This window comes from Myxocyprinus asiaticus, chromosome 6 (assembly GCF_019703515.2).
Source record: "Myxocyprinus asiaticus isolate MX2 ecotype Aquarium Trade chromosome 6, UBuf_Myxa_2, whole genome shotgun sequence".
Classification (NCBI taxonomy): domain Eukaryota; kingdom Metazoa; phylum Chordata; class Actinopteri; order Cypriniformes; family Catostomidae; genus Myxocyprinus; species Myxocyprinus asiaticus.
The window spans coordinates 27,088,165-27,101,352 of NC_059349.1; the positions used below are offsets into that span (position 1 = coordinate 27,088,165).

Sequence of the window (13,188 nt, forward strand, 5' to 3'; positions counted from 1 at the left end):
ACTGGTCTTTAAACACTGTAAACTGTATGAATTTGCCTTTGAATCTCCCACAACAACTATTTTATGGCAATAAAGTGACAAATCTGTTCAAATTATGAATTTCAAAAATGTTGCCCATAGATACGAATTCATTCACCATACTTTTTTGTTATAACTTCAGAATATCATGTGTAATCCCATGCCCCATCTGCTGGTGGAGACCGTTAGTGCAGTAAAGTAACACCTATGTCTGTCTGTATATCTGTATTTTTGCTGTTTGTAAATGGCAAGCAATGCTGTGTGGATACTGTTTTGGCAAACAACTGAAGATTTGAGATGTAACGTCCTTATACTAGAGCAAGAAAATCGAGTAAAATTTAACATGTACTGTAGATGTTTTTATCTGAGAAATAAGTGAGTTTTTTTGCAGTATGTGTGAGGCGGCCAACCTGCAAGCCAGAGGCCTATATATGCTATATACACTCACAGGCCACTTTATTAGGTTCACCTGTACATCATCTTATTCATGCAATTATCTAATCAACCAATCGTGTGGTAGCAGTGTAATGCATACAATCATGCAGATATGGGCCAGAAGCTTCAGTTAATGTTCACATCAACTATCAGTATGGGACAAAAATTAGATTTCAGTGATTTAGACCGTGGCATGATTGTTGGTGCCAGGTTTGAGTATTTCTGTAACTACTGATCTCCTGGGATTTTCATGCACAACAGTCTCTAGAGTGTAAAGAAAATGGTGCGAAAATCAAAAAACATCCAGTGAGTGGCAGTTCTATGGGCGAAAATGGCTTGTTAATGACAGAGGTCAGAGGAGAATGGCCAGACTGGTCCAAGCTGACAGGAAGGTTGACAGTAACCCAAATAAACACTCGTTACAACAGTGCTATGCAGAAAAGCATTCTGAACACACATGTCGAACATTGAGGTGGATGAGCTACAGCAGAAGACCCCTCTGGGTATCACTACTGTCAGCTTAGAACAGGAAACTGAGGCTGCATTGGGCACAGTCTCACCAAAACTGGACAGTAGATGATTGGAAAAACATTGCCAGGTCTGACAAATCTGGATTTCTGTTGAGGTACACAAATGGTAGGCACACTGCAGCCTCAGTTTTCTGTTCTTGGCTGACAGAAGTGGAACCCAACGTGGTCTTCTACTGTTGAAGCCCATCCGCCTCAAGGTTCGACATGTTGTGCATTCTGAGATACTATTCTGCACACTACAATTGTACAGAGGGGTTATCTGAGTTACTGTAGCCTTTTTGTCAGCTCAAACCAGTCTGGCCATTCTCCGTTGACCTCTCACATCAACAAGGCGTTTCAAACTGACAAAGTCTACGGTAACTCAGATAACTACTCTTTACAATTGTATTGAGAAGAATAGCATCATAATGCTATTCTGAGATGCGGGTTGGCACTGTTTTGGCGGCATGAGGGGGACCTACACAATATTAGGCAGGTGGTTTTAATGTTGTGGCTGATCGGTGTAATATATATATATATATATATATATATATATATATACACACAATGGCGGCAAAAAGTTTGGAATAATGTACAGATTTTGCTCTTATGGAAAGAAATTGGTAGTTTTACTCACCAAAGTGGCATTCAACTGGTCACAATGTATAGTCAGATAATTAATAACATGAAAAATGACTATTACAATTTGAAAAAAAATAAATTTCTGAGCTTCTTAAACTACTTCAAAGAGTTCTCATCAAAAAATCCTCTACGTGCAGCAATGACAGCTTTGCAGATCCTTGGCATTCTAGCTGTCAGTTTGTCCAGTTACTCAGGTGACATTTCACCCCACGCTTCCTGTAGCACTTGACATAGATGTGGCTGTCTTGTCAGGCACTTCTCACGCACCTTACAGTCTAGTTGATTCCACAAAACTCAATGGGGTTAAGATCCATAACACTCTTTTCCAATTATCTGTTGTCCAATGTCTGTGTTTCTTTGCCCACTCTAACCTTTTGTTTTTGTTTTTCTGTTTCAAAAGTGGCTTTTCTTTGCAATTCTTCCCATAAGGCCTGCACCCCTGAGTCTTCTCTTTACTGTTGTACATGAACTGGTGTTGAGTAGGTAGAATTCAATGAAGCTGTCAGCTGAGGACAAGTGAGGCATCTATTTCTTAAATTAGAGACTCTTATGTACTTATCCTCTTGTTTAGTTGTACATCTGGCCTTCCACATCTCTTTCTGTCCTTGTTAGAGCCAGTTGTCCTTTGTCTTTGAAGACTGTAGTGTACACCTTTGTATGAAATCTTCATTTATTTATTTTTTTGTCAATTTCAAGCATTGTATAGCCTTCATTCCTCAAAACAATGATTAACTGTCGAGTTTCTAGAGAAAGCTGTTTCTTTTTTGCCATTTTTTGATCTAATATTGACCTTAAGACATGCCAGTCTATTGCATACTGTGGCAACTGAAAAACAAACACAAAGACAATGATAAGCTTCATTTAATGAACCAAATAGCTTTCAACTGTGTTTGATATAATGACAAGTGATTTTCTAGTAATAAATTAGCAATTTAGCATGATTACTCAAGGATAAGGTGTTGGAGTGATGACTGCTGGAAATGGGGCCTGTCTAGATTTGATCAAAAATGACTTTTTTCAAGTAGTGATGGTGCTGTTTTTTTACATCAGTAATGTCCTGACTATACTTTGTGATCAGTTGAATTCCACTTTGGTGAATTAAAGTACCAATTTCCTTCCGAAACAGCAAAATCTGTACATTATTCCAAACTTTTGGCTGCCTGTGTGTATATACAGTGTATGTATATATATATATATATATATATATATATATATATATATATATATATATATGTATGTGTATAGTGGTGCACTGATCAGGAAATTTGGCCGATACCGATCTCTGATTTTTTTTTAACACCAAGATTGGCCGATACCGATTTTTTTCTTAAAGTGCCCTTTGCCACACTTTTGCAAGTTATATGCTGCAGTTATGTCTATGCCCCACACAGTAAAATTAAGGTAATACTTTACAAAAAGGTTCCATTTCTTAACATTATTTAACATAAGCCAATGAACTTAATGTTAGTTACAACATATACTAATACATTTTGAAAATCAAAAGTTGTACTAGTTAATGCACATTAATGCACTATGAACTAACATGAACTAACAATGAACAACTGTATTTTTATTAACTAACATGATTAATAAATGCTGTAAAAATATATTGTTCATTGTTTGTTCATGATACCTAATTCATTAATTAATGTTAAAGAAATGAAACCTTTTTATTAAGTGTTACCAAAATTACATTAAAATTACATTAATTGTGAATTGCTAACATTTATTTGTATTGAAAACAGTTATTAATAGTTATGTTGCCAATATAAAAAGGTCATTGTGACATAATGGCAACCAAAAACCATGAGAGCATCACACACAGCAGAGATACTTTCAAAAATAAGAAAAATATATCCATTACAAGCTCTAAAACTGCTCCAGTGAGAAATCATTAATATCTATGATTTGTTTGCCGTCTTTGGCGTTTTGTTGCAATTCAAATCACTAATTATTAAGCAAATGCATGAAGACGCAGTGCTGTTATTTAAGGTTAAACAGTTATATCGTTATTAATGGCATAGCGACCAACATTAATCTGATTTAAATTGGGATCCTCACAGAATAGCATTGAGATGAGTGGCTGATGAGATATTGAGAGCACATGGAGAGCCTCATGTTTGATTGACACAGAGCGCTCATGTTGAATAGAGTAAAGCTAAAAGTGCTCATAATCACTAAAACAGTCTCTATCGCTCCACACAACGTCGAATTGTCACGACTCACGTTACATCACATGTACTCAGATTTGTATTTGCATGTTTATTTGTTGTTTAATTAGTTTTTATACCCATTAGCAGCCTCATTATCCTCTACCTGCTGGCTGTGCAACAGTCAGAATAACTACCGTAATGACTCTAGAAAATGGGCAATTTAATATTCATACACGTGTAATTCTTACACATTTTTAAAAACAAAACGGCATATTAATTTGAATTACATCATGTCTGAAAGTTTAAATTCGTGAATGCTTAGAATTGCCAACAACTCACCCTCCAAAGGCCACTCTGTCATGCTTCAAGGGCTGAGCAAGCACTCATTCATTAGAGCAGCAGTGTGTATGTGTGATTCCCTGCGTGCTGCAAAAAAGATTGGCCCTAAATCTAGATATGATCGGCCAATCACGGATTTAAGACGAATATTGGCCGATTTCGATCGGTGGCCGATCGATCGGTGCACAACTATATATATACATGAGAAGCATATAAACAGATGTCACTTGCGCCACCTGTGGGGTTTATTTAACATTTCCTCTTCAGTCCTAACAGGAGTACAGTGTAAATGCTCGAAGTCAGAGCTGTCTAACTGAATTAGAAGTTCATTTGAAATATTCTGGCTTTTGAAAACTCATCCCATCCTCCATTGCCCTGTCTTTGTGAGCTGTCATTTAATAGTACTTCTTTCAGTGGCTCCACTGTGTGGCTTTTCTTAGAGAAAAACCAGACTGGAATAGAATAGGCCCTCATAAAATCCACTTCCTCAATTCAGCTCACTGCCGAGTGAGTGTAAGGAAATAAGGCCTCTTTCATGCCCCCACATTCCACAGAGGCAAGTATAAGTCCAGGTAAAGGGTTATCGCTATGGTAATGGCATTTGGCACTGCTATTTTCAAGCACTCAGATTGAAACAGTGGTGTGTGTTGAAGTGGATGTTTGAGTGTGTGTGTGTGTGTGTGTGTGTGTGTGTGTGTGTGTGTGTGTGTGTGTGTGTGTATGGTGGAGGTGGGTTATTAGTGTGTGTTTTTGAAGTCTGCCCAGTGCCTGCTGCAGAAATAAACTGCAAATTAGAAGCTTTATATTTGGGGATCGTTTTACACACATGGCAGTAACTCCTGCGTCAAAGCAAGTGAGAGAAGGTGGGGTGAGGCGGTGATGTGCTGTCCAGTACTGGTGTCTCTCTCTATCTGTTCGGCAATGGAAAAAGATAGACGGCCCCTGCCATCTGCTCCCAGTCACTCCGACTGCACTGTTTGGGTTCAACATGATATAACAGAGTTATATGTGAAGAGACAAGTTTATGTGCTATGAGCACCAGTTTGCTTTAATACTTTGTGAATGGCTAATATGATAGTGTTGACTGGTTACTATGTGTCATTATGTAACTCAGAATTGGATATTACTTTATCAACTTGTTGAGGGAAATTGCAAATTGCATTGTTAGTACCTAAAATAAATTTATGGTAGACATTAGGCTTGGGATCGATGCCGTTTTCACGTATCGATAATCAGATGATTTTCCAAATGATTATCGATATATCGGGATTTTTTCAGATATAAATAAGGCTGTCTGTTACACAATAGTCTTTGTTGTTAAAACAAATTTCTCAAAACAACTTTGATAAAGTGTGAGCAGCAGGGTAAATTAAAGTGGGCCATGTAGTCTGATAAACGACAGGGCACATTCTAAAATTCACAACAATTATTTTCTATGAAGCTACGTATGCACACACTGCAGGCTCGCCTTCTCTGAAGGCTGTTAAAAATTCAGCAGCCCCACAGAGTTCAACTCGCATAGTTTTCCATTAAATTAGACCCAAATCATTATCAAAGGACATTACTCTATTTATTAGGGATTATTTACTCTAGTCACTACTGGATGATATATTGTGTATATCTATACAATGTATTTTCAGTTACAAGTATGTCTTTTTGTGGTTTAACAGCTTGAGTAAAAGAACTATTAAAGGCTACACGCAGGGAAATGGCATAATAAACTTGGTCATTTCTAATCGTTCAGTTTGCACAGTTACACCAGTTTCATACACTAACCTGCAAACTCATCTGTGTCACTGTTAAAGGGATAGTTCACCCAAAAATGAAAATTCTCTCATCATTTACTCACCCTCGTGCCATCCCAGATCTGTATGACTTTCTTTCTTCTGCAGAATACAAATTAAGTATTTTATAAGAATATCTAATCTCTGTAGGTCCTCACAATGCAAGTGAATGGGTGCCAAAATGTAGACATTCCAAAAAGCACATGAAGGCAGTATAAAAGTAATCCATATGACTGCACAGTTTAAATCCATATCTTCAGAAGTGATATGATAGGTGTAGGTGAGAAACAGCTCAATATTTAAGTCCATTTTTGCTAGAAATTCTTCTCCCTGCCCAGTAGGGGGCATATGCATAAAGAATGTGAATCACCAAAAACACAAGAAGAAGAATGTGAAAGTTAAAGTGGAGATTGACTGAGGGGGGAGGGTAATTTATAGTAAATAAAGGACTTAAATATTGATCTGTTTCTCATCCCACCTATCATATCGCTTCTGAAAACATGGATTTCACCACTAGAGTCATATTGATTACTTTTATGCTGCCTTATGATATTTATGGAGCTTCAAAATTTTGGCACCCATTCACTTGCATTGTATGGATCTACAGAGCTGAGATATTCTTCTAAAAATCTTAATTTGTGTTCTGCAGAAGAAAGAAAGTCATACATATCCGGGATGGTATGAGGGTGAACAAATGATGAGAGAATTTTGGGGTGAACAATTCCTTAAATTCTTGAAGTACAAAATCATTCGTAACGTTGAACTGCCATAAGCTCGTAATGCGTGTGTGATACCTTTGCCTCTTCCATGCCGCGACCAGCTATAGTAAATGTTATGTCCCCCCTTATGGTCTCCCAAACCTATTACATCAGACAACATTGAATGTAATGCAACTGGCAGTGAATTGAAAGCACACAAATTAGGCTTCTAATTTAAATGTCAGCTAATGTTAATATATCGATGCCTCAAAAATTTGTGCCCATCAATATTGATATATCGATATTTTATGACATCCCTAGTAGACATGTCACAGTGTGAAACCGAGCAATGTGGTACATCTTCTGTGATACAAAACATGCTCTGGTACTGATTTTCTATAATGTCTTGTTCTTTAAATTATAAAAAACTTACAGACATTCAATTCATGACTTTCTGTGTATCATCCATCATAATCATGATTGGAAAAAGAATGAAAGTATTAAAAAACTACAGAAAAACTTGACTTATTTTGTCATTTGATTTGCTGCCCAGTTACAAGGCAGACAAAGTTACAAGTGGTGCCATGACCCTGACCTTTTCTAGGTAGTGTTCTGATATTCAGAACTTCCTGGGTTTCAAGCTAATTTCATTTTTGTTTGGTGAATAAAATGGGTGTACCTCATGTGGATCTGGAACGCTTACATTTTTTTAGTGGTGGGGATTTTGATTAATCCCAGTGACTCGAGTCTTGAATCCGTTTACTGAATAGATTTGTACAGAATCGTTCAGGGATTTGTTTAGTGATCATTTCTGCACATCTTTACTGCAGATGGTGACAAATGAGCTTATTTTATATGTAACTGAATCATTGATTTAACTGATTCGCTAAAAACACAGTCATTCACAACCAAAACAAGTCTTATTATCCTTTATTAAAATTTGCATGTCAACAAATACACTATAAGAGGATTTCATCTGGCCTCTTTCTTTACTTGCTGTAAACGAGATTGACTCACATGCCAAATTTAGACACTCAGTCATTCAGTAGATCCATAAATATACTGAAATTTGATTTAGTGTATGGAAGTCAACGAGATTGGTTTGATCACTCAAAAGATTAGTTCATGAACGAAAAAAAAAAACAACACATATTTTGTTCTCTTTAATTTAATATTAATCAATTAATAGATATAATTTATGCAAAAATTTCAAATAATCATACTATAAGGCTGTGCAATTTGCATGTTATTCATAAGGAGTATGAAATCAAATAGAAATAAGTCCTGAAATGTAGGCATACTCATTCTCTCTTCATACTGCCATCTCATCTCATCAGTTTCAGGAAGGATCTAATATAACTGTGCTCCTCCTCGGTGCCCCATCCTACTTCAGTCCCAGTGTCCTGTGCTGCATTTGCTGTGCCATAAATCAAAACTCTAAGCATAGCTTTGAAAGCTGAAATTAATCTCTGAAAAGCTGGAAATAGGCAGCTATGCACTTTTTCTTAGTATTTGGAGTGAAGAGCTCCCTCCAATTACTCAAAGGAACCCAGGTCCATGTCACATCGCCAATCGCACATTGGGACATCATAACGCGAGAGGGGTGCGAGGGATGAGGGCGCATCAGGCTTCAGCTGGCAATGGCATCCCAAAACTGTGCAACTGAGACCTGCTGAAAATTGATGGAATGAAAACATTATTATTCCCTCCAACGCAACTAATTTAGCTGGATTCTCAGGCTATTTAACTATACATGCATCAATAAGGCCTATACCATGAGTAGACCACCAAATCCTGGAAACCCACTGCTCTAATAGTGTCTCTTAAAGGTTAAAGAGATAATCATTTGTATAGGTCATGGCAATGGACCTTTGGGGACCAGAAGATGACACCTTTATAGCACTCTGATTGCTCTGGCATCCTGTAGAAAGGATTCACTGTTAATTGAAGACTCAGCGTGGTGCTGGTGTTTGCACAGTGTCCGGTATGATGGGAAGGAGACAGGTGGGATGAGTCTGGCTCCTGTCAATTTTAAAAACACACTCAGCACCTGCAGAGCCATCGAGAGGCCCAGGCACTGTTACAGCACGTCCTAGAACAAGCTGACCGGCATTAGCAGGCAGACAGGTGTGACCCTGGTGCTAAAGGGGAGGGGGCTAGAAGTATTAACTGTCCCAGCTTGCTCATAGGGTTGCCCAGTGTTGAACAACACTGCTAGTCTCAGCGAATGCACTCACATCCTAACAGTGACAAGCCCCTCTTTCCTTTAGCACCAGAAATTGTTTCATAATCCAGCCAGCTAAATACCTCCAAAGATGGGGGGTGGGGGGTGTTACCTGGGGTCTGGAGAAGAACACCAAATTTTATGTCAGTGAAAAAATTTTCTTCAAATAAAATTTTGTAATATTGTGATTCATCTTAGAACTGGTTGGTTTGATTAATCAAACTCTTTATTGAAGATTTGGTAACACTTTAAAATATATCTGTATTAGTTAACATTAGTTAACTACATTAGTTAAAGGTGCTGTAAGACGTTCTACTTCCACGAGACTGAACCATTGAATCAGCCACACCACCCTCTTAGCAAAAAAAGATAGCAAATGAGCTTTATTTAGACCAACACCAAGCAGAAGCGGTTGTTGAAAACAACAGCAGCAAAATAGCGCCCTCAGCTGAGAACTGTTATGAACAACATGGCATAAAAATGGCATTGAGCCTCAATTATTCACTGCAAATACGGTACAATACTGTGAGAACGTGCAAAATGTTTGGCAGGCAGAAAGCGTCAGAGACTGCGGCTCATGGACACATTTTTGTTTGCTGTTTACAGAGTCTAGTGCTGACATAGAGACCAGTGAGATATCTCACGACACTTATTTCATTAATATCTTCCAGTGAGTAGGAATTTGTTTTTGCATACTTTCCATGAAAAAATCACTTACAGCACCTTTAAAATGAACTAACAATGAACAATACTTTCACAGTACTTATTAATCTTGGTTAATGTTAATTTGAACAGATATTGATACACTTTTAACACTAAAAGTTGTATACGTAAACATTAGTTAATGCATCATAAACTAACATGAACTAACAATGAAAACTGTGTTTTTAAACTTTTTATATATTTAACAATAACCAAGAATAATAAATGCTTTAAAAAAAAAAAAAATATTGTTCACTCTTAGTTCATGATATCTAATGCATTTACAAATGTTAACAAATAGAGTCTTATTATAAAGTGTTATCAAAGATTTAAAATATATATACATCCAGAACCCAGTCTGCTGAAAAAGTGGTCAGTCGCTGTAGCGCTTTATCGTATAGCTTGGTGTGGTTTTTCAAGTTTTTTGTTTTCAATTGCCCCTGACAATTTGAGACAGACAGCTCAAATTCCAAATTCCAACATTTGAAATGAATAATGCTGATGCAGTGCATCTGGCATTTTCTATACATTCTTTGGAACTGAACAGAAATTTCAGAGTACTTGCTAAATTATTTGTGTGTCCTTTTGTAACCTCGGTATTATTGATTAAGAGAGCCAGTTGGTCTTCTACTAAACCAATAGAACCTACTTTAATTAGCAGTGAGTAGCTCTAGGAAATGAATGATTGCCAAAGGTGTAACATAGTTATGGTATCTGATTCTATCTGAATATTCCACACATCCACTGACGCATTCCATCTGTTGTGATTGCGTTGACCTCAGTTCACACATCCACACATTCAGGCCGAGAGATTAAGAATTTCTTAGCTGGCACTGCACAAGGCTGGGAGTTTATGCCAACGATGAAGGGGGAACTTTCAGTGAAAGTATTTTGAATGTAACGTTGGTTCCAGAACAAGCAAGGTGACACTCTAGGATTTATATTGTTCAGCATTGTAGGACACTAAATGCCTGGCATTCTCTAGTGTTTCTTGGCATTCTACCATGATTTGTCAGGCATTATGACTTTGCAAGAAATGTAATCAACTAAAAATACACAAGCTGTAGGATTGTTTTCTTCAGACATAGTGTGCCTGATCCTCCTTTTATAACTCACGTGGTTAGTTTGACCTGATATGTGGAACACAAGACCCATCTGCTGGGAGACATCTGAGGTCATTTGTGACCATTTGTATCTATTGATTTGATGCACTCTACAACATTTATTCAATTGTAATGTATTAAATGTATTTTACATCACAATAAAAACTAATCTTAAACCACAAAGCATGCTCTGGCCATATGAGTGCATCAGTTCATGTAAATCAGCTAAAATAGAGTTAAGAGGAATGATAAGCCATTAGAAATTAGATCAAATAAGAACAATTAAGAGATAAAGAAACAGAGATAAAAGAACTTGATGATACTGAGGAATATAACATTTTGTAATATTGGTAGTATCGTAAAATAAAGGGTCACCTGCACAAAAGCACCACCAATCAATGTGTTGTCACATGTGCACTGTCCACCAAGTTGCATTCCTGTCTTCACTTTAAAAAAATTTTTTTAAGGGACCTAGAGCAATAAAGTCATGGGAGCCAAAATTCCAATAGATGCCCATAGCATTCATGCTCATTGGACTCATAAGAGTCATTGTGCTCTTGCAGGTCAGTTTTGGACTGCGTCATTTCCCATTACACTCCTTTTTCCCCATTAGTTTCCTGCCATTCTTTTCAGTCCACGGTATGGACTAAATCCCTAGTGCACTTGATAACAGTGCGAGCCAGAACCATGCTAACTATAACCTGGTGCTGAGGTTGCTAGTTTCATGAAAGATAAATGTATTAATATTCTATTTACAGCTGGTTTGTTGTTTCTGGCAAAGAAATGGCCAACACAAGAATAAGTGTCTCATTACATGCACTTGGAACTAACGTTAATATCCCTTCTTCCCCTCCAATGGCCTGCCTTTGCTGTAGAGCAGGCTAATGGTGTTAGCTCTTCATGTCCCTCTGCCCTGCCCACAGTGGAATCTTGATGTATTTGATATTCTCCTAACAGCTGTCGGAGACAGAGCAGGGAATGCAGGGATTGCTATGTACTGCTGAAATGTCAGGAGGCCTCCTGTACAGCGGGTGTTATTTATAAGGCTTAAAGGAAAGGGGAGAAGATCTTCTGTCCGTTAGAGCTTAGTTACGCAAAAGGATCAGCTCTCCCCGTCTGCAATACCTCTGCTTTTTCCTTCCACCGCTGTGTGGATTTCTGGAAAGAGAAACGTTGGATCATTAATACACACAGGCACTAGGTGTCACTATACCTTTTTATTTCTCTATTTTTTTAGTTCAAGCAGCAGGTTAAGTGGGATGTTGATTAGCAGTTAAGGATCTTGACTGTTTACACAAAGGTTGTGGGTTGGATCCAAAAGAAGAGCAGTATGGGAAATTAGGAATTTGTGAAATCATTTGAGGTATACATTTAACTACAGGTAAATTTAGGGGAGCATCAAGTGATTAATTCATTTGAATAAAAAGCTTCTGCTATATAATTTACAAATAAAGAAATGAAAGTCTCATCTATATTTTATATTAGAGATATTTAAAGTAAACATATTTTTCAAAGCATGAAATACAGTGGTGTCCAAAAGACTGAGACCACTTGTGAAAATGATTCTATTTTGCATTTTTCTAATTGAATGCAAAATGTGTTGTTACAAATTATATTATCAGAATAACCATTTGAGTGAAAAGTTGAATTTTTCATGGCATGTATTCAAGCTGGTATGGACTCCTGGTATGTTGAAACCCTTATGATTCTTGTAATCCCATAATGATTTGAGAATGTTCCAAAGAGCATCTTTTGTGCTTTAAAGGAAATCTGACCTTTTGTAAAAAAAAAGAGGAGTTAACATGGTCAGTGTCTCAAATACTTTAATTTGATTAGTGCCCCACAAAATCTTAAATATTTAACTTTTCTTTAACTTTTCTAGTTTTTACATTTTTCGAAATACTTAAGCTTTCTGTTTATTTACAGGCTTAAATGAAAAAATAAAAATCTAGGGCTGCAACTAACTATTATTTCAGTTGATTATTTTAATTAATCTGTTAATTATTTTTTCGATTTAATCAGATAAAAAAACAATTTATTTTCTGTATTTTATTTAAAAAATATATTAATTTATGATTGTACATTGTGTAAAAAGTTTTTTAAATGTTGCAATATAAATTAAATTGCATATAGTTTTCATAAAAAACAAAACATGATTGTCCACAGTTTGGAAGCAGCAGCATAATTTAAACCACTAAATTATAAATGATAATAAAGAAAAACAAAACCAAAATCTATATACAGTATGCTACCTGGCAAGAAGAGGTAAGTGGTATAATGTTCTGCAGAAGTACACACATTCTTTCTTGATTATGAAATTTGTTGTTGATAATTTTCATGATTTATTGTTATCGATTAGTTGTTGCAGCCCTTAAACAAACCCCAGACTTAAGTCTCAGACTTTTGAACCCCACTGTATATTTATCTATAGTATTATTTATGTAAATAAATATTTACTGATAATTTTGTTTAATGATTTTCCTATTAATTTCTTAGGGGACAGGTTTATTGTGTTCATGATGATTTAGAAAACACTTTTGCTTATGGAGTTGTTGATGCAGTGGGAATGTGAGTCAGTCGC

The 13,188-nt window shown here is 36.6% G+C and overlaps 1 protein-coding gene across 2 annotated transcripts in view; it reads left to right on the forward strand.

Annotated features, from left to right (window-relative positions):
• LOC127442284 (serine/threonine-protein phosphatase 2A regulatory subunit B'' subunit alpha-like) overlaps positions 1 to 13,188 on the forward strand; it is a 123,777-nt gene that overhangs the window by 95,497 nt on the left and 15,092 nt on the right. The window lies entirely within an intron of this gene.